Raw genomic sequence first — 22,094 nt, forward strand, 5'->3', positions numbered from 1 at the left:
ATTCCAGCATCCACTGGATTTGAAAATGTCTTACTGTATACATCGTGATATGGCACATCATTTGCTTTTCCTTCCTTCCCTTCTTCCTTCCTTCCTTCCTTCCTTCCTTCCTTCCCTTCTTCCTTCCTTCCTTCCTTCCTTCCCTTCTTCCTTCCTTCCTTCCCTTCTTCCTTCCTTCCTTCCTTCCTTCCTTCCTTCCTTCCTTCCCTTCTTCCTTCCTTCCTTCCTTCCTTCCTTCCTTCCTTCCTTCCTTCCCATCTTCCTTCCTTCCTTCCTTCCTTCCTTCCTCCCTCCCTCCCTCCCTCCCTCCCTCCCTCTCTCTCTCTCTCTCTCTCTCTCTCTCTCTCTCTCTCTCTTTCTTTCTTTCCACATTTCAACATTTAATGGTCCTGAGTAGAGTAGGGAATGCAGTAATGAACCATGAGGCCAGACCCACTGATCTGTAAACGTGGTGACACAGAGCTCCTATGTGTCCCTGCCTAAGATCTGAGGAGCAACACTGAAACCTGAGTTGCAGGGTCAGAGCCTCCTGTCTCAGCTCATGTCATACCCGATGGTGGCCAGGGTGACTGAGAGCCTTGTTTAAACCTCCTCACTGTGTAAAAGCAAAGCAAATATGGTAACAGGAACCAACTCAGAACCGTGTGCACCGAGGACTCTCTGCATGGTCTTTCTCTAGGCAATTATCCACTAAGGACCCTGAGCGCTTGTAGGTCTGAGTTGCCCCATGACTACTCTGTTCATCTCTAGACCTGAGCTCAACACTCAAGAGCTGATGGTGGCGGCAGGGTCAAGGACCCGGCACTCCCTTTCTAGTCTGGTGGCAGGTGAACAAGTGGGGTCTGGAGCTAACTGAGGGAGGCCAGGCTCTTCCGACCTCATCTGATGGCTTCTGGTCACAGATAGCGTTGGGTGGTGACGGGCAATAAGGGACTCAAGGAGGGGTCGAGCAGCACCCCTTGATAAAGGTGGGGAGACTAGAAGCCTTAAGTTCCTCACCCGCGGCCAATTTCAGAGGGAGAGGAGGTTACAATCTAAGCTTTGGCCAAGGGTCTGAGTGGAGGAGTGGGACCATGGCTTAGATAGGGCATCACACTTAAGAAGTGGCCCCAAGCCCAGCAGTGGTCAGTCCCGCGTGGCTGGTACTTGAAGCTTCCCTATCTGTTGTAAGGGCCATCACCCAGCTGTGGCAGAGGGCGGGGCAGGCAAAGGCCGACCCAGGCCAAGTGAGGGCAACAGGTGATTATGTCTGTTCACAGTTGCGTTAGCTGTGCCCACTGCTCCCAAAGGAAACCGATTTCAACACACCTTCTTGATCCCAGAAGTTCAACCAGGCAGACAGTGGTTACACCCGATAGATGATGTTAGACAGCACAACTTAAGGTATTTCAAATGGACAAGAAGTTAGTATCAGAACTCTGTCTCAGGATGGAGTGGTGCTTCCTCTTCAGAACTTTGGGGTCTACATATGTGTCTAGAAAATTCACTACTGTGGAGAATACAGACTTGGGTTGAATGGGGAGGGGAGGCTGGGGCCTTGGTGATTAATTGCTGCAACACTGTTCTTCTGGTGGCTGTGGCAGCTTCATGTTTTCTTTTGAGATCATCAAGCACCGCACTTCCTGCAGGATGACATTGATGCTGTGGGAATTCTGCCACTTTGCCCGCACTGCGGTGGCTCTCGGATCCAGCGCTCCATTCCAACTGCTCACGCTGCTCATATTGACTCTTGTTAGAAATATTACAGACGGGGTGATTCCCTGTACTTAAGCCCACATTCTATTTTAAGGCTGTATATTTGGTTTTCATAAATTATTCGTGAGTTTTCATGTCTCTCCATCTTGTAAGTGTCATGTCCTCATAGTCCTCCAGACCCCAGCTAACGGTGCCATTTCCTACTCCTTTCTGGCCTACATTCCAGATCCTCCAACAGTTGGAAATTTCAGAGAACTTTTACTCCTGAGCCTGTGGTGGCTGCCAACTTGTGTCTCTATTGCTTGAAGGCCAGTCCCTTCTTCACCCATCCTCCCATTTTCTTTTTGAGAAACCACAGCTATTAGAGTTATTAAAATTAGATAGCTGATTTCAGTTTTTAATTTAGACATTCTATTTTTTTTTTGTACCAACTGATGAGAACTCTTAGTAGAAACACCTATGAAAGACGTATGCAAAATACTACTCCGTATACAGAAAATGATGCTGTATTTATCACCCACATTCTTCTGGACAGAGCAATGACATCCTTAGCAAAATTTGACAAGATATTTGGGCACAGGACACCAAAGGTGCAGCCCTACAGTTTTCCCTTTTCCTTGCTCAAAGGTACAGTGCTCATGCTTGTGAATCAGATCTTCAAAGCTTAATTTTTAACAAATTATTGGAAAATTTTATACATGGATATGATGTGTCTTGATCCAATCCATTGTATCTCCCCCCCCCCACAAGCTGCTATCATACCTCTTACCACATTTCCCTCTCAGATCTGCAACAGATGGAAACCACTCCAGAAAAACAAACCAGTCAAAATATGAATTGTGGACTTGAACTAATGGAGTCAGTCAGAAAATATTCTATAGGAGGCAATGAAACGATTACAAGGGCCAAAGGACCAAGGGGGTTGGTGTGATAGTATGTCTTTCATCAATGTCAGAAGCTACACATATAGACTATTACCAGCATGGCTACCTAAATATCAGTCGAACAAGGATGACAGGGGCTTGGGGGAAAGTCAAGGAGGCCTCAACCCTACACAAAGAACTACAGGAACCAAAAAATTCTGAGAGTTGGAAAACTTATCTTCCTCGGGGAAGAACATAGCACTTGGTTATTTAATATTAATTTCATATATTCTTTTTTAAAACCTACTAAATTCATTTAGTGCTGCCAGCCTGCGCATGAATGTAGTGCCACCTGTTGGAACATGTCTATCCTGTCTGACATTTACTTCTACTGCTACCCTGTCTTATTGCATAGTGACAGGACAAAGTATTGCGAAAATGTTTATGTTCATTCCACTGTGGGTTAAATCTATCTGTTTACATTGTTTTTCTAAGCTATATTTTCATGACTTTCAACAAGAATATTTCACCTATTAACAGAGACTTGAGAATAGTTGTTCTTGGTTTTATGGGATGAGACCATACAAAGTACTGTTAACAATAAATCCATTATAAAATTTCAGTGAGCTAATGTTTGGGGCAATTTAGAATTCTAACCAATTGAAAGAGTACAGTAATCAGGACCCTCTACTACAGTACCCGTTAGCAAGTAGATAGAATTGATTTTAAATGTAAATGCTGGCCGGAGACTTTTGTAACAACTCATAACTTTGGAAAGTGAGCCACTTTCACCAACAATGCTCTATCAAGATTTCTATGTTTGTCTTTTTCAAATATCTATTTGCTAATCATTTTAAAAATTTTCTTTAAGCTTTTGCTTAATTGTAATCTCTTCAAATCAGACCACAGAAATTATAGTGGTTAGTTTTTCCAATGGTACCCATATGAAAGTGACCTTGAAAAAATCACTCTATGACTTAAATAATTTTTTCTGAAAGAAAAATTGTTCTAATATGTTGATCAGGAACTATACAATTTAAATATCGAGTTTAATAACTTTTAGAGCAATGGGCCATATATTTGCCATCTGGAAGAAATTAATAGAGATACAAATATGTTATCTGACTAGGGAACATAATTCTACAGCAATGCTTCTTAACATCTGTGGGTTTCATCCAACAACCTCTTGAAATTCCCCAGGCTTGTTGTTACTAGGATACAATGTCTTGCTATTTATTTCAATTATTTTTTTAACCTTACTGTTTATTTTTCACTTCAGCATTCTTTTGAAGATATTTATACCTATCCAGAATTCTACAAAAAGACCTTTGCTGTCACCTCTCATTGGATTATTCATTTGTAAGAGCAACTGTTGAACTGTTTTCATATCATGGAGAAGATTGGTGAGTGTCTGTCAATTGTTCAACAACAACTGAATTCATTCATTTCACACAGAAGGTGGACTGATGGTGTTGAACTTTCCTTGGGTTCTGTGTTCAAGGAAAATATTGATGATTTAGAAATACACTTATTTCAAAAATTTTAATTTAACTGTTTTACTTCATCTAGTGTGTGTGTGTGTGTGTGTGTGTGTGTGTGTGTGTATGAGGATCATAATAAATGTGTGGAGGTCAGAGGATAACTTTTAGGAGCCAGTTCTCTCCTTCCACCATCTGATTTTCAGAAATCAAATTTTGGTTGTCAGGTGTGGTAGTGCACAATTGCTGATATCCCTAACCTTATTTAAAACAAACAAACAACAGCAACAACGAACACAGATGCTAAAGCAGTGAACTCAAAGAAATAATAAGAGGGCAGATGTTCTGAAATGGAAAGAAATTAAAAATAAAAATAAATCAATAAAACACAGAGTTGATTTTTTTTTTTTAGAAAAAAATAGCCATTTTGGTAAATTCTTAAGCAAATTAACCAAAAGAGAGAAGACCCAAGTAATACACCTAAGGGAGATATCACAAAGGTTGTAAAATAAATTCAGAAAGCCTTAATAAGGACATACTTAGAAAACCCATATTCCACCAAGTTGGAAAGCTTTAAAGAAATAAATTAATTTCTAGATGCATCTGAACCATTAAAGCTAATCTGAGGCAATAGTTTGAAGAGAAATATAGCAAGTAAGATGAATGAAGCAATGATAGCAAAAGATAAGTTCATAGCAAAATTCTACCAGAGTTTTAAGGATGTTGCTACAACCAAAGCTTCTCAAATTTGCAATATGCTTAAGGTGGAAATTACTTCTAATATTTCTTTTACTGTAATGCCAAAACCAGATAAAAATGAATGACTAAAAGAAAACTATAGACTAATAACCTTGTTGAACATAGATGTAAAAATTCTTATCAAAATACCTGAAAATCAAATAAAGGGATAAACCAAAAGGATTATTTGGCATGATCAAGTTGGGTTTATTTTAGAGATTTGGGAATAGTTCTACATATGGAAATCAATATACCTAATAAATTAAATAAATGGATTTAAAGAAAGATATTGCATTAATATCTTAAAAAATGCAGTAAAGGCTTATAACCAAAGACCATGTACATTTATTATAAAAGTCCCAAGGAAAACAGGCTGGAAGAAGCCAAATAATAAGAACTAAATATATGACAAATTCATAGCAAATATATTAAATATAGAATAATGTGAAACTATTTGACGTCAGGATTGAGACAGACATGTTCATTCTACCATTTTATTCACTGCTAAAAAATAAGGTGACCAAATTCTTAGCAAGAAAGAAAGAGATGAAAAATAATAAGATATACAAATAGAAAATAAGTTAAAGTATACTTATTTTGGAATAACATGGTTTTATACACAAGAGACCTACTTTAGAAGGCAGTGGTGGCACACACCTTTAATCCCAGAAATTAATCCACATCTAAATTAAAGGATAGGCTGGAGTATAGAGAGAGTTCCAGGACAGCTAGGGATACACAGAGCAACCCTGTCTTGAAAGTAAACAAAACAAAGCAATCAAAAAGACTCAAGTATAAAGACCTAGAATATAAACACTTTTTGCAAAGTGGCAAGAAAGCAAACTAACACACAAAAAGCAGTCTTTCCTTTCTACTACTGACACGAAGATAGAGCAGGTAGTGTGATAACATAACCACGGGTTAAAACATTCATTGTAGGTTCTTTTCTAGGGCCTTACAGTGACAGGCTCTTGCTTAGATTTATAGAATCAGCAATGAGTTCCTTCCCGTGGAGTGGCCTTCAAATCCAGTCAGAAAGTGATTGACACTTTGAAGGAGAAGTAATAAAGATGCTCACAGCCAACTACTGGAATGACAACAGGATCCCCAGTGGAGAAGTTAGAGAAAAGACTGAAAGAGCTGAAGGGGTTTGCAATCTCATAGAAAAAAAAAAAAAAAAAAAAAAAAAAAAAGAACAATATTAACCTACCAGAACTCCAAATGTCCCATGGACTAAACTAGCAACCAAAGAGGAACCCATGGTTCTAGCCACATATGTAGCAGAAGATGGCTTATCAGGCATCAGTGGGAGGACAGGCCTTTTGTTCTATGAAGGCTCAATGCCCCATTATAGGAAAATGTGAGGGCAGGGAAGTGAGAGGGAATGGGTGGTTGAGTGGGGGAGCACCCTCATAGAGGGAGGGTGAGGGAGATTCAGTAGGGGAAACCAAAAAAGGGGATAAGATTTAAAATGCAAATAAGTAAAATAGACAAAGGCAGAGCCTGCATACAGTCCTCAGGACTAGCAGTCTGCCCCAAGTGAGCTGAGCATCCAGAGGAGACGCAGGAGCAAATTCCTTCCTGAGCCCGCAGGTGAGCCCATGCTCTCTCTCCACTGCCTTCTGGGAACTTTGAGGGCTCAGATATCATAGTACCACTTGGGTTTGTACTTTTCAGGCTCCATCTGCACCCAGACATAAAGCCAGTCCATCACCATCGGAACTCACAACTTGCCCATAGAGGGCTGAACACCCAGGACCTATCTCCCTCTGGAGTCAAAAGCCAAGCCCAGAGACACAGAATAGACATGCTCCATCCAGAGACAACAAGATTAACTAACATCAAAGATACGAAGATGGTAAGAGGCAAGCACAAGAATCTAAGCAACAGAAACCAAGACAAACTAGAAACATCAGAATCTAGCTCTCCCATATAGCAAGTAGTGTATACCACAACAGATGAGAAAAACAAGATTTGGACTTAAAATCATGCCTCATGCTGATGATAGAGGTCCTCAAGAAACACACGAATAACTCGGTTAAAGAAATACAGGAGAACACAGATAAACAAGTACAAGCCCTTAGAGAAACACAGAAAAACACAAGCAAACAGATGAAGGACTGAACAAAACTATCCAGGACCTAAAAACAGAATGAAAACAGTAAATAAAACACAGAGACAACTCTGGAGATAGAACACCTAGGAAAGTGGTCAGGAGTCATAGACACAAGCATCACCAACAGAATACAAGAGATAGAAGAGGGTATCTCAGGGACAGAAGAAAACATAGAAAGCATTGACACAACAGTCAGAGAAAAGTAAACATTAAAAAGCTCCTAACCAAAACATTTAGGAAATCCAGGACACAATGAGGAGACCAAACCTAAGGATAATAGGTGTAGAAGAGAATGAAGACTCCCAACTGAAAGGCCCACTAAATATCTTCAATAAAATTATAGAAGAAAACTTTCCTAACCTAAAGAAAGAGATGACCATGAACATACAAGAAGCCTATAGAACTCCAAATATATTGGACCAGAAAAGAAATTTCTCCCAACACAGAATAGTCAAAACAACAAATGTTCAAGACAAAAAAAATTATACTAAAATAGTAAGGGAAAAAGGATAAGTAACATATGAAGGCAGATTGATTAGAATTATACCAGACTTCTCAACAGAAAGTATGAAAGCAAGAAGATCCTGAACAGACATCATATAGACCCTAAGAGAACACAAATGCCAGCCCAGGTTACTACATCCAACAAAACTCTCAGTTACTATAGGTGGAGAAACCAAGATATTATAGGACAGGACCAAATTTACACAATATCTGTCCACAGATCCAGTCCTACAAAAGATAATAGATGGAATGCTCCAACACAATGAGGGAAACTATGCCCTAGGGAAAGTAAGAAAACATTCCTCTTGCAAGAAAACCAAAATAAAGGCATACAGACATAATTTTACCTCTAACAACAAAAATAACAGGAAACAACAATCACTATTTCTTAATATCTGTTAACATCAATGGACTCAATTCTCCCTCAAAAGACATATACTATTAGAACTGATACGAAAACAGGATCCAGCATTATGCTGCATACAGGAAAGTCATCTCAGCAACAAAGACAGGCACAACCTCAGAGTAAAAGGTTGGAAAAAACTTTCCAGGAAAATGGTCCTAAGAAACAAGCTGGAGTAGCTATTCTAATATTGAATAAAATAGATTTTGAAACAAAAATTATCATAAAAAATAAGAAAGGACAATTTTACACTCAAAAGAAAAATTTATCAAAATGAACTCTAAATCCTGACCATGTATGCTCCAAATACGAGGGCACCCACATTCATAAATGAAATCCTACTAAAGCTGTATTACAGATCAATTGTGATAAAAATTTCATGGTATTGGAAAAGAGACAGACAGGTAGATCAATGGAATAGAATCAAAGATCCAGAAATGAACAAACACACCTATGGTCACTTGATCTTTGTCAAAGGAACTAAAAACATTCAATGAAAAAAGAACAGCCTCTTCAACAATAGGTGCTGGTTCAACTGGCAGTCAGCATGCACAAGATTGCAAATTGATCCTTTCTTATCTCCTTGTACAAGCTCAAGTCCAAGTGGATCAAAGACCTCCACATAAAACCAGGTACACTAAAACTAATAGAACAGAAAGTGATGAAGAGCTTAGAACACATAGGCACAGGAGTAAACTTCCTGAACGGAACACCAATGGCTTATGCTCTAATTCAAGAATCAAGAAATGGGAACGCAAGAAATTGCAAAGTTTCTGTAATGCAAAGGACACATCAAAAGGACAAAATAGCAGCCAAAAGATTTGGAAAAGATGTTTACCAATTCCATATCTGATAGAGGGTTAGTATCCAGTATATACAAAGAACTAAGAAGTTAGATCCTAAAGAATCAAATAATCCTATTAAAAATGGGGTACAGAGATAAACAAAGAATTCTCAACTGAGGAATATCAAATAGCTGAGAAGCACCTAAAGAAATGCTCAACATTCTTAGTCATTTGGGAAATGCAAATCAAAACTACCCTTATATTCCACCTCATATCAGTCAGAATGGCTAAGATAAAAAACTCAGGTGACAGCACATGTTAGCAATAAAGTGGAGAATAAGAAACACTCCACTGTTGGTGGACTTGTAAGCTGGTACAACCACTCTGGAAATCAGCCCTTCAGATCCTCAGAAAATTGGACACAGTACTGCCTGAAGAACCAGCTATACTACTACTGGGCATATATTCAAAAGATGCTCCAACATCTAACAAGGACACATGTTCCACCATGTTTATAGCAGCCTTGTTTATAATAACCAGAAGCTGGAAAGAACCCAGATGTCATTCAACAGAAGAATGGATACGGCAATTTACACAATAGATTACTAATCATCTATTCAAAACAACTTCATGACAGTCCTAGGAAAATGGATGAAACTTGAAGCTGTCATCCTGAGTGAGTGAACCCAGTCACGGAAGAACACTAATCGTATTTACAGACTGATAAGTGGATACTAGCCCAAAATGCTTGGAATACCTATGAAGCAATTCACAGAATAAAGCTCAAATAGAAGAAGGGAGAATGTGGTTGGCTCAGTTCTTCTTAGAAGGGAAAACAAAACACTCATGGCAGGAAATAATGGGACAAATAGAGGAACAGGGATTGGAGAAAAGATCATACATATACTGCCTCACCTGGGGATCCATTTCATATACGGTCACTAAACCCAAGCTCTATTCCTTATGCCAAGTAGTGCTTACTGACAGAAATATGATATGATATCTTCTTAGAGACTCTGCTAGAGCCACACTGATACACAGGTGGATGCTTGCAGCTAAGCATCAGCCTGAACATTGGGTCCCCAAATGAAGAATCTAGAGAAAGAACTGAAGGAGCTGAAAAAATTTGCAACCCCATGGGAAGTACTAAATTATCAACTAACCAAACCTACCACAGCTCCCTGGGACTTAAACACCAACAAATGAGACTTGTTTTCCCAGTAGGGGAATGCCAAGGCATTGAGTGGGGAGAGAATGGTTGGAAGAAGTACAACCTTCCTGGATGTAATGGGAGAGGGAGGAGGATAATATTGATGGAAAGGAGATAACATCTGAAATGTAAATACAGAGAATATCTGATAAAAAAGGAAGAAACCAGACACACCCACTGCACAAATCTGATACACAGATGTAGCAATGTAGCAAATCATTAACATTGTTAAAGGAAGACATAAAAATGATGTCTATTTCAAGGATGACCACTCCACAGTATTTCATTGTCTATGCTAATTACAATCTACTACAGATAAAAATTTCTGTGATGAGGGTTGAGACATATATTAATCTCTTTATATAACAGTAAGCCATTAGGATTTGGTTTAATACTATATTTATTTAATAAAGAAAAAGAAATAATAGTGGATTCTCCCTTAGGGCCTTTAACCTATCTAACCACAGGTTTTTGATCTAGAATTTTTACCAGGTATTAATTTCATTTTGTGGAGTAGGTCTTAAATCCAGTCCTAAAGTGGTTGTTTACTCCTATGTTTCCTACTAGTGTACCAGTAGGTATGTGTTGCCAATACAGTCATTGCTGTAGCTCTCCGTGTTCACAGCTGGATAACACTGATGGTTATTTTTTTCCTTTCTTAGTGTATAGAGCACACTCCAGCATGCTAAAAATGGGTTGGATTGGAAAGTTACAGGTACAGGTGGATCTGCAAGGAATAGGAAGCCATAAATATCAAAATACACTATTCAATTTTCAAGGAAATATTAAAAAATGTAGCAGGAAAAGGAAAAGTTTTCATTGCTGTGAATAACCTTTCTGCCACCCATGCTCAAGCAGGAAACTTTATTTAAATTCCTTGAGTCAACATAAGCAAAAACAGATACTACAGGTGTGACAAGAAGATGCCTTACAGGAAAATGGAGGGAGCTGAGAGGTGGATTGGGTATAATGGCTAAAATTCATTCTATAAATGTTTGGAATGATCATCAATAACAAAGAAAAATTTAAGAGGACAGAAAGAGTACCTCAGTAATAGAAATATTGCCTAGTATATGTAAGACCCTGGGTTCAAATAGCAATGGTAGAAATGAGAAGTGAAATTGAATGGGTACAACTTAATCATAAGGATGATAAATAAACTAATGAAATGACAAGTCTTAGGACTAGACACTTTCCAATAAGCATATGGAGATGTTGCCATCATTAATCATAAAGTTAATGCAAATCAAAACCAGAGTAAGACATTGCCTCAGACTACAGCTAGAGTGAAAACACCAGGTTATAAAACATGTTGACAGGGATATGGAAAAATTGGAAATTTCACTGACTTAATGGCAACAGAAAGTTGTGAAGTAAGTTTGAATACAATTTTCATACTCAAATATATATTTATGATCTGACTCAGAAATTCTGATCAAAGACACATAGTTAAGAGAAATGAAAATGTCTCAATACAACAACTGGCATACAAGTGTTGGCAGGTTACACGAATGAGATTCATAACAGCCAGAGGAGAGTCACTCTAAATGTTCACGAACTCAAGAGTAAACATGAAGTGCCCACATGATAAAGGGTAGTTTGGCCGTAGATAGAACAACTTTGCATGCAACAGCATGGATGAACATTGCATATAATACATATGGGAGATGGTAGTCACAAAATGCCATGTGTTACATGATGAATTACTTGTAATTCAAAAAAATACCAATGCAGAGATATGAAAGTAGGCAAAAGGTTGCTTAGAGATAAGACGCATAAAAGAGTAGGACATAATAATTTTTTTAAAAATGATTTTCAGAAATGACAGTTTTATAATATGTGACTATATACAAACCTTACACTAGTCACGTCAAATGAACGGTTACTTTGATGTGTGAGTTGTATTTTAAAAAGAAACTGTTAAAAGCCACAGGAAAAAGTGTGCTACTATGCAGATATTTAGCTAGCAATCTCATATTTATTGGAAATTCATTTTGAAACTTTATTTTCCATATTTTTTCTAAATTTTACATTGCTTTCGGTATTACTTGAAAGACACATGCTGAAACTGTCTAGGTAACTCATGTGTTTACTTTGGGTGTTATTTGACTTGTTTTGAAGATAGAAGATGACTTCTCTCATCTGTCTGGCCCTTGGTGTTGAAATTTAGCTATGATAAAACTGGCTCCTCTCCACAGAGCTTCCTAGATTCCTGAAATTGAATTAGTATTCCTTGAATAGCTAACTTAAAGAAATGTTCCAGGAGATAAAATTAAAAGATATCATGTCTCTTAAACCTATTCTCAGAAACTGTGTTTGTGTTATTTTGTCTTCCATTGGTAAAGCAGGTGGCAAGGCCAGTGAAGACTCTAGAGTGTGAAAAGAGGCTCCACAGTGAGATGGAAGAATTGTCGAAGTCACAGGAACAGTGACGTTTTACAATGATAAGACATTCCACAAATTTAAAAATATCTATGTGAAGATACTGAACATTATCCCCCAGGGAATCTGAAAAATAATCGTCATGAAATGATATCATTTGTGTTTTCAAAAGATGAATATGCCATTACTGTGGATGATGAACCAGCATGAAGAAGAAAAATTAAAGTTAGGTAACCTAATTGAAATAATGATCACATAGTTTACTTAGAGATGACAGAGACTTGAACAGAGATTGAAGGAAGAGAAATTTTATGAATAATTGTATCTGATTTATTATCCAGCAATGTTAAAAGTTATATACAATGTGGCAAATCACTATACTATGATTGTATGCTTATGTGATAAATTTATACATCATTTTGTGCAAGAGAGTCTATCAAGGGGAAGAATGCAGATAAATAATGAGCATAGACTTTGAGATGATATTTTAGGCAAACGGTGTGTGTTACTATAAAATTTTCTATATTTCTGGGTAATAAGGTCATACCTATAGTCCGAGTCTGCTTTCTGATGCTATAAAACACAGCATTATAAAAAGCAACATATGAAAAAAAAAGAGTTTATTTGATCTTACAGGTTCCAATGTATAATTAAGGGAAGCAAAGGCAGAAGCTCAAGTCACATTATTATTATAGAAACAAGAGTAGAACTCTGCTTACTGGCTTGCTCCTTCTGGCTTGCTCATTCTGCTTCACTATACAGCTCATGTCCACCTGCCTAGGAATAATGTGGTCCATAGTGGACTGGGCCCTCCTACATCAATCACCAATCAAGACAGTGTCCCACAAGCCAATGGGATAGAAAAAATTATTTATAAAATTATTTATTTACTTATGTGTATGAGTGCTCTATCTGCATGTATAACTGCATGCCAGACAGAAGATGCAATATATGCCATTGCAGATTCTTGTGAGCCACCATGCGGTTATTGGGAATTGAAGTCATGAGCTATAGAATTTGACTTCTTTTTTTATTTTTTTTAAATAGATAATGTCTGTATTTACAGTTGAAATGTTATTTCCTTCTTACACCCCACTCACATTCTCTCTTCTCCTCCACTTATATTCATGAAGGTGCACTAGTTCCCAAACACCCTCTCCACCTCAGTGCCTTGGCATTCCCCTGCATTGGGAAAACATGCCATCCCTGGACAAAAGGCCTCTTCTCTTCAGCTGCCTATGCAACTGAAGCCATAGGTCTCTCAGTGTGTGCCCAGTGGGTGGTGTTTTAGTCCATGGGAGTTTTGGAGGGTTTAGTTAGTTGATAATGCTGTTTTTCCCATGAGGTTGCAACTCATTCCAGCTCCTTCAGTCCTTTCTTTAGCACCTTCATTGGGGTCCTCGTGTTTACTTTGATAGTTAGCGGCAAAAATGATCAGTTATATTTGTCTGACTCTGGCAGAGCCTCTGAGGAGGCATCTCTATTTTGTTCCTGCCAATATGTACTTCTTGGCAACAGAAATAGTGATTTGGTTTGGTGGCTGCATATAGGGTGGGTCCCCAGGTGAGGCAGCCACTGAATATTCTTTTCTTCAATCCCTGTTTATCTATTTGACCTTGTATTTCCTCCTGTTAGTGTTTTGCTCTCCCTTCTAAGAAGGACTGAGACTTCCACATTTTGGCCTTTCTTCTTTTTGAGCTTCATAAGGTCTGTGAATTGTTTCTTAGGTATTCGGAGCTTTCTGAATAATATATACTGATAGTATACTCTTATCAGTGAGTGCATACCATGTGTGTTCTTCTGGTATTGGGCTACCTCACTCAGGATGATAGTCTCTAGATCCATCCATTTGCCTTGGAACGTCATGAAGTCATTGTTTCTAATAGCTGAGTAGTATAAATAAGTGTACTACATTTCTATATCCATTCCTCTGTTGAAAGACATCTGGGTTTTTTTTTCCAGGCTGTTATAAACATGGTGGAGCATGTGTCTTTGTTAGATGTTGGAGAATCTTTGGGTTATATGACCAGGCGTGGAATATCTGGGTCTTCAGATAGTACTGTGTCCAATTTTCTGAGGAACTCCCAGACTAATTAGTACAACCAGAGTGGTTGTACCAGCTTACAACGCCACCAGTAGTGGAGGAGTGATCCTCTTTCTCTACATTCTCACCAGCATCAGCTGTCACCTGAGATCTTGATCTTAACCATTCTGACTGGTGTGAAGTGGAATCTCAGGGTTGTTTTGATTTGCATTTTTCTGATGACTAGGAATGTTGAGCATTTCTTTGGGTGCTTTTCATAATATTTTAAAATTTCAGTTATTTAAAAGGCCAAATTATATTTAATATTCTAAATCTCTTACCTATGGGCTCCTGTAAAATTAAAACTATCATGTATAATTGGTTATTCTAATCACACTTAAATGAAAACTAAGTACAACAGTGTAGTTCAATGTCTGACATCTGGGAATCACTTTTAATATTCTGGATTCTAAAGGGCTTGTTCAGTCAAGCTACTCTGGCTTTGCCATCTGTAGTATACTCACAACTTGCTTATTTGACTGTTTAAAAGAAAGATATGATTGGAGGGAGAGAGGGACAGAAGGAAGGAGGAAAGGAGCAAGGGAGAGAGAAAAGATGCTGAAAGAACATACTACTGATTGATAAATAAAGCTATTGGAACAGTCATGAAAAAAATTAAAAAATTCTAGAATGGAATGAAATGAACACATAACTTACTATGAGATACAAGCAGATACATCAAAAAAAGTCTTCTCAAATGAAAACATTTGTGATATACTTTAAGACTTTATATGTGGAGTGAGGGGATGTGAAGGGGAAGTGGATAACATTTGAAATGTAAATACACAGAGTAACTAATAAAAAAGACTTTATACAAAGATGACAAACTAAATCTCAAGCCAGTAGATGAGGAGAAATAATTACAATCAGAGCAGAAATTAAAGAAATACAAATTTTAACATGTAAGCAATGAAATTAACAGTTGTTTCTGTGAAAAGGTAAACAAAATTAAAAAAAAATTGTTGTCAAATTAACAAAAAAATAATGAGACAACCCAAATTAATAATGTTATAGATAAAAAGGAAGACATATTAAAAGGGATTACAACAGATATTAATGGAATTCAGAAATTATAAAGATAAATTTTAAAAATCTCTTTTCCATTCATTCTTCTAGCCCACTGGCTCTCCCGTGTATTTCTCTATATCTGATCCTGAACACCCATTCTGTACTCCATTTCCCCCTCCCACTCAGTTCCCTCCCTCCATCTTCTTCCTATGACTATTTTATTCCCCCTTATAAGTGAGACTCAAGCACCATTACTTTGGCCTTCCTTCTTGTTTAACTTCTTTGGGTCTATGGAGATATTCTCAGTATCCTGTACTTTATGGCAAATATCTATGTATCAGTGAGTACACACAATGCATGTCCTTGAGGGTCTAGGTTACCAGCCAGGGGCAAGGGAAAATCTCTAAGAAGTGCCAGAGACCTGGGATGAGGAAGGTTACCAGAAGTCAATGTGGGCAACTTTACCTAGGCACATAGCAGTGAAGATATGCAACCTAAAAAGGACACCTCTGTAGCCAGGCAGGACCCCCAGTGGCAGGACACCAATCCACCCACAAAACTGTCTACCCAAAATTTGTCCTATCTCAAATAAATGTTGGGACAAGAATAGAGCAGAGGCTGAGGGAATAGTTAACCAATAACCAAACCAACTTTAGACGTATCTCATGGACAAGCAACAGTCCCTGATACTATTAATGATACTCTGTTATGCTAGCATACAGTCCTCTGTGAGGCTTTACCCAGCAGCTGCCTGAAGCAGATGGAGACTCCCACAGCCAAATTCTAGACAAAACTTGGGGGCTCTTCTGGAAGAATAGGAAGGATTGAAGACCTTAACAGGGGTAGGAACTCCACAGAAAGACAAACAGTCAACTCACCTGGACCCTTGGAGGCTCTCAGAGACTGGAGCACCAACCACATAGCACACATGGGCTGGACCGAGGCTGCTGGCACATATGTAGCAGATGTGCAGCTCAGTTTCCATGTGGGTCCCCCCAAAACTGGAACAGTAGCTGTCCCTTAAGCTAATACCTGTCTGTAGAATCTGTTCCCCCTTGGGCTGCCTTCTTTGGCAGCAGTAGAAGATCTACCTAACCTTCCAGAGACTTGATGTGCTAGGGTTGGGGGATAACCAAATTCTCCGAGACATGAGAAGGACTTTCAGAAATGTGGCAAGATGAAAACAAATCAAAACAAAAAGACAAGACAAAAACAAACAAACAAAGAAACAAACAAACAACCCTGCACAAATCAGTAGCCTTTCTATATACCTATGACAAGCATGCAGAAAAAGAAAGCAGAGCATCAATATCATTCACATTAGCCATATACATAAAGAAATTAATGACCTATACAGAGAAAACTTTATGATACCAAAGGAAGAAACTGAAGAAGCTGTTGGAAAATGGAAAGACCTTGTATGCTCATGTGTTGGATGACTTAATATTGTGAAATAGCCACCTCACCCAAAGCACTCTATAGATTCAGTGCAATTCCAACGAAAGTGTGAGGGCCATTCTTCATAGATATAGAACAAACAATCAGTTAAATGGACGCAGAAATATCAAAGATAGCCAAAACAATCCAAAACAAAATAATACTGATGTCCATACCCGGTTTAAAGTTATATTACAAAGTTACCATCATTAAAAGGCATGGCACTGGCATAAAACAAACATGCACACATGGACCAGGAGGACAGAACAGAGGGTTCAGATATAAGTCCGCACAACTACACTTACCTAATTTTTGTCAAAATTGCCAAAAACATACATTAGGAAGGAGATAGCATAGTCAACAAATAGTGCTACAAAACTTGGATAGTAACATGTAGAAAAAAATAAACCTAGACTTTTGTCTCTGATTTTGTACAACACTCAAGTCAAGATAGATTTTAAAAAATCCTATTTTAAGAACTGATCATGTAAAATTATTGGATACAAAAGTAGAAAACATGTTTTAATATATAGATAAGCAATAATTTTCTATGTAAATCTTCAGTAACACAGAAAACAACAACAATCAGTAATGATACCTTCCAACATAAAACATTCTGTACACCAAAGGAAACTGTTAAGCAAAGAGGCAGCCTACTGAATGGGAAAGATAAAACTTTGTCATTTGTATCTGGCAAGGAATTAATTTGTAGAATATACAAAGAACTCAAAAAATAAAAACACCAAAAATCAAATAACCTATTAAAATTGGCCTACAAAATAAACATACAGTTCTTAGAAGTAGAAATGTAGGTGGCTGGTGAATATTTTAAAAAGTATCCAACATCCTTAGCTATACAAATAAAAACTAATCCTTAGCTATACAGATTGAAACCACTTGAGATTCTTGCTCATCCCAGTCATGATGACTGGCATGTCATATGCTAAGAACCACAAATGTGCATGTGAATACAGGGAAAGTGAAACACAGTGTACTGGTGGGCAAGTATAAACCAGTGCAGTCATGTTAGAAAGTAGCCTCAAGGTTGCTCAAAACATTGGAAATAAAATTACCACTGCAAATAGTTACCATATCCTAACAGTGGTGCTTGAATATTCATATTCATTGAGGAGGAATATGTAAAGTATGGAGACAGGAAGTGGGAAAGCACGGAAGTCAATGCTTACATATTTGGAGTTATAAAAATATTGAAATTTAGTGTAAAATCCATGTTCTAATTTGTAAAAATAAAACTGTCTAGAGCAATGGCTAAGGCAACCCCAGGTTATTAAGCTCTCAAAATGTGTGTTTTTTTTAACCAGGAAACTACATTTTTTTATTTTTAAAATTATTTTATTGGATATTCTCTGTATTTACATTTCAAATGTTATCCCCTTTCCTCCTGCTCCTATCCCCACTCCCCTCCACTTTTTTCCATGAAGGTGTACCCTCTCTCAGTCATCCTCTCCTCCTCAGTGCCTTGGCATTCCCCTACACCAGAAAAATGCATCTTCACTGGACCAAACGCCTCTCCTCCCATCGATGTCATTCAATGCTATCCTCTGCTACATATACAACTGGAGCCATGGGTCTCTCCATATATGTTCAATGGTTGGTGTTTTAGCCCATAAGAGTTCTAGAAGGTTTGTTTGATTGATAATGCTGTTTTTCCAATAAGCTTGCAAACCCTTTCAGTTCCTTCAGTCCTTTCTCTAGTTCCTTTATTGGGGTCCCTGTGTTTAGTCTGATCATTAGCTGCAAGCATCCTCAGCTGTATCTTTATGACTCTTGCAAAGCCTCTGAGGAGGTATCCATGTCATATTCCTGTGAGTAAACACTTCTTGGCATCAGCAATAGTGCTTGGGTTTGGTGGCTGCATATGGGGTGGATCCCCAAGTGAGAAAATCTCTGATTAATCTTTTCTTCAATCCTTGCTTCTCTGTTTGACCTTGTATTTTCTCCTATGAATGTTTTTTTTTTCCTTCTAAGAAGGACTGATGCATCCACATTCTTGCCTTCCTTCCTTTTGAGCTTCATAAGGTCTGTGAATTGTTTTCTGCGTATTCAGAGCTTTTTGGGACTAGTATACATTTATCAGTGAGTGTATACCATGTGTGTTCTTTTGTGACTGGGTTACCTCACTCAGGATGATAGTTTCTAGTTTCATCCATTTGCCTAGGAATTTCATAAAGCCATTGTTTCTAGTAGCTGAGTAGTACTCTGTGGGATTGCAAGCTGGTATAAGAAAATACATTTTAAACTTGATTTTAATTAAAAGGTAAAGAAGTTTCCATTCATTCAATACAACTTTAATGCTTTGGTGAGATTAAATTTCAGCTGAGCTATTGAAAATTTAGCACTGAAACTGAAATTTGCTATTCATATAAAGTACACACTGGGTCTTTGGTAAAGTATGAAAATGTAAAATATCTCACCAATAATTTTTATATCTTCTAGTCATAAAATTATATACATATATATGTATATATAGTATATTATTAAAACAAATGCCACGTTTTTCTAACAATTTTTATTGTGCCTGTGAAAAAAATGTAGAATTCCATATGTGGCTTGTATTGATTTGTATTTGAAAGCACTACTGTAGGTTGTTTTTATTTCTCAGATAAAATACAAAACCCAAATTTTGCATACTCTACTCAAAAAGAAGCAATACTCTTCTTCAGCTTCCTGATACTAGCTACTGACTCTTGGCAATGTGTGGTCACAGTGCAAAGTTGCCGGGCCCCTTCAGATCCCTGTTGCTGGAGTAAGTATGTGAAGTCAGAGGCACTTTCATTATGACAGTTGTAATCCAGAGAGAAAGCACTAGTGAGTGATTAGAGGACTTGGCTTGACTTGTCTGTTTAATCAGTCTTGAAAGGCAGTCATTGTTTTCCTGACTAAAAAGTGGTGAAAATTATTGCTTTAAAGAGCCTTTCACTGTCAGGTGGTTTTTAGAGCAGTGAGTATTCCTCAGGGCCACCCACATTGTCTCTGTGTAAGCCAATGACTAGGAAGGCAGAGAGAACAAGAGAAAAAAAAACTTAAAAATGTCAGAGCTCAAAGGGGCCCAAGGCTTTGAGATGGTGCTGAGTAAAAAGGCCGAGATATCTGCCTTTCACAGAAGCTCTGAGCTCTCAGAGAGCTGTGGCGATGACACAGGAGACTGTCTATAGAGCTGCATGCTCGTGTTGTGCATGTCTGTGCACATATAATGTGTAAGTAAATTGTTCCTTCCAAATGAAAGCTCACACCACATGCACATGGTAAATAATTACATTTCTTTACCCAGCAAACCTTTGCTTAATACTCAATCCAGTCTGATGGGTTTAATGTAGACGAAAGAAAAAGGGAACTAAATTTCAAATACCAGGTGTCTAGCTTGAGTGCTTTGGTGCACTTCCTGAGATTAAAGAAGCTGTTCTGAATGAAATTTGTTTAACTTTCTTTGGGTTGAACTGATAGAAATGGAAAGAGCTCTTGTGTCTGTACTGAATTAGCAGAATCCATATGCATTCAAATGGAGGTGGTACAGAGTCCTGCTCTCCTCCCAGGACAAAAGGTATGAAAAATCTTTTGAATAATTCTGTGGTTTGGTAAAGTTTAATCTTCCACATGACTCTGTGGTGTAGGCAATGTTGACATCAACTGAAATTCTTTCTGGCATTGGTTATGGGTGCTGGAATGTGAATGGGTAAAGATATGTTAGATTTAAATGAGAAAAAAGAATCAGTGCCTACCCACATTCTCTTCAGTTTCTTCACCTTTTGTATGATCTATTGGTCAAGTGCTTTCTATGTGATAGGGATCCGGGGTCCATCATTATACTCTGAGTGACATGCACACATTATATACTGCTTAACAACACCCGGTTAATCCACAGCATGGCTGCTCTTTCACACAGACTTTGGACAAGTTGCCTAGTCTCTCATGGACCACTTTCCTTGGCTTGAAACTAGGAATCATAGCACCACTTTAATTTACTAAAAATATAAACAAATTAACATCTCTGAACTGATATGTTAGTTACATTTACATTATTGTAACGAAATTCTTAAAGCCAATAATTTCTTAAGAGAAAACATTTAGCTGTATCTCTACTATACATATGGAGGAATTTGCTAAGGTGGTGTCTGGTGAGGGTAGCAGTTGGTATCATGCCACAGCAGAAACATATTCAAAAGCTGCAGCCATGTATCAAAGTGTAGCAGAAAGATTGGATTCCCATTATGTCCTTTAAGGGCAGGCTCCCAGTGACACAAGGACCTCTCATAAGCCCCACCTTCTAGACCTTAGCTCCTCCCAGAGTCCTACTCCTAAAAACTAGATTTAATGTATAGCCCTTTGAGAATACTTAAAACATTCAAACTTAAGCAGCCAGCACCATGTCTCACCCAATAACCTCAATAAAATAGCCATTATTACAATTTTTCTTTTGTGCTTTTTTTAGTTACTGTGTCAACACAGAGTTATAGGGAAATACAAAAGCACTTAGAAAAAGATATTTAGTTGACTTCACATGCTTGCCTAATTTCTCTAGGCAAGCATTTTTCTACCTTGCTTACAAATATCTTCATACTCAAACAGAGCTAAATCATTCATTTTCTACCTTCAGGATCTGAAGCACTGGCTTGCAGAGTAGGATTATCCCTGGGAGCTTTCCCTGGCATTTTTAGTACCAAATCTTTATTTAAAGAAGAGTAAAAGAAGCTTCTGACACTCTCTGACTTCACTTGCAACCATTTTTATTATCCTCAAACTTTCCCTCACACACATTTTTCTGCCTTCAAGTCACATTATCACAAAGCCTGTTTGCATACTTTGAGAAAAGGAAAGGGGGGGGGGGTGAAGAAAACATTGGACATGTATGCCATTGTGTGTATGTCGTGCTTTTTTTAAATTAAAATTTTAACATTTAGTGAGAGGGGCTCAGGAGGTGCAACACTTTCAGGAAGAGCTATTGCTAGTTAACATTTTCTGAGGAGGAGCTGCCATTCTTCAATGATATGGCGGCCTCCCAACTTTGTATCCATATTCATGCCAATGACTATAACCAAGCTGCAGTAAGATGAAAACAGGACAGCTACATCTTGAAAAGAAGGGTTTTGTCAGAACAGGAAGAGAAAACGAGAGAGGGGAATGATGGAGTAAATAACTAAACATATCATACACATGTATGAAAATGCGAACGAATAAATAAAATTGAGAAGTAAAAACTGCGGCCCACAGTAAGGGCCAGACCTCTGGCATAGGGACTCAGGATCTGCCCGAAAAACCTTTGAGCACAGACAAACACTCAGGCCCTCTGCCACCTGGAACAGCAGAGGTCCAGGGACGCAGGTCTGGTGACACTGCCCTGTGAGTAACCAAGGCACGAAGAGGGCTAGGCAGA

The 22,094-nt window shown here is 38.1% G+C and overlaps 1 pseudogene across 1 annotated transcript; it reads right to left on the minus strand.

Annotated features, from left to right (window-relative positions):
• Positions 1 to 1,544: 1,544 nt before the first annotated feature.
• Positions 1,545 to 1,854, minus strand: LOC308437759 (ubiquitin-conjugating enzyme E2 variant 1-like; annotated as a pseudogene). Its single transcript has one exon. The product of its transcript is annotated as a ubiquitin-conjugating enzyme E2 variant 1-like (transcript).
• Between the last annotated feature and the right edge of the window lie 20,240 nt (positions 1,855 to 22,094).

The sequence above is a fragment of the Micromys minutus genome, assembly GCF_963924665.1.
Source record: "Micromys minutus genome assembly, chromosome: 27".
Taxonomy (NCBI): Eukaryota; Metazoa; Chordata; class Mammalia; order Rodentia; family Muridae; genus Micromys; species Micromys minutus.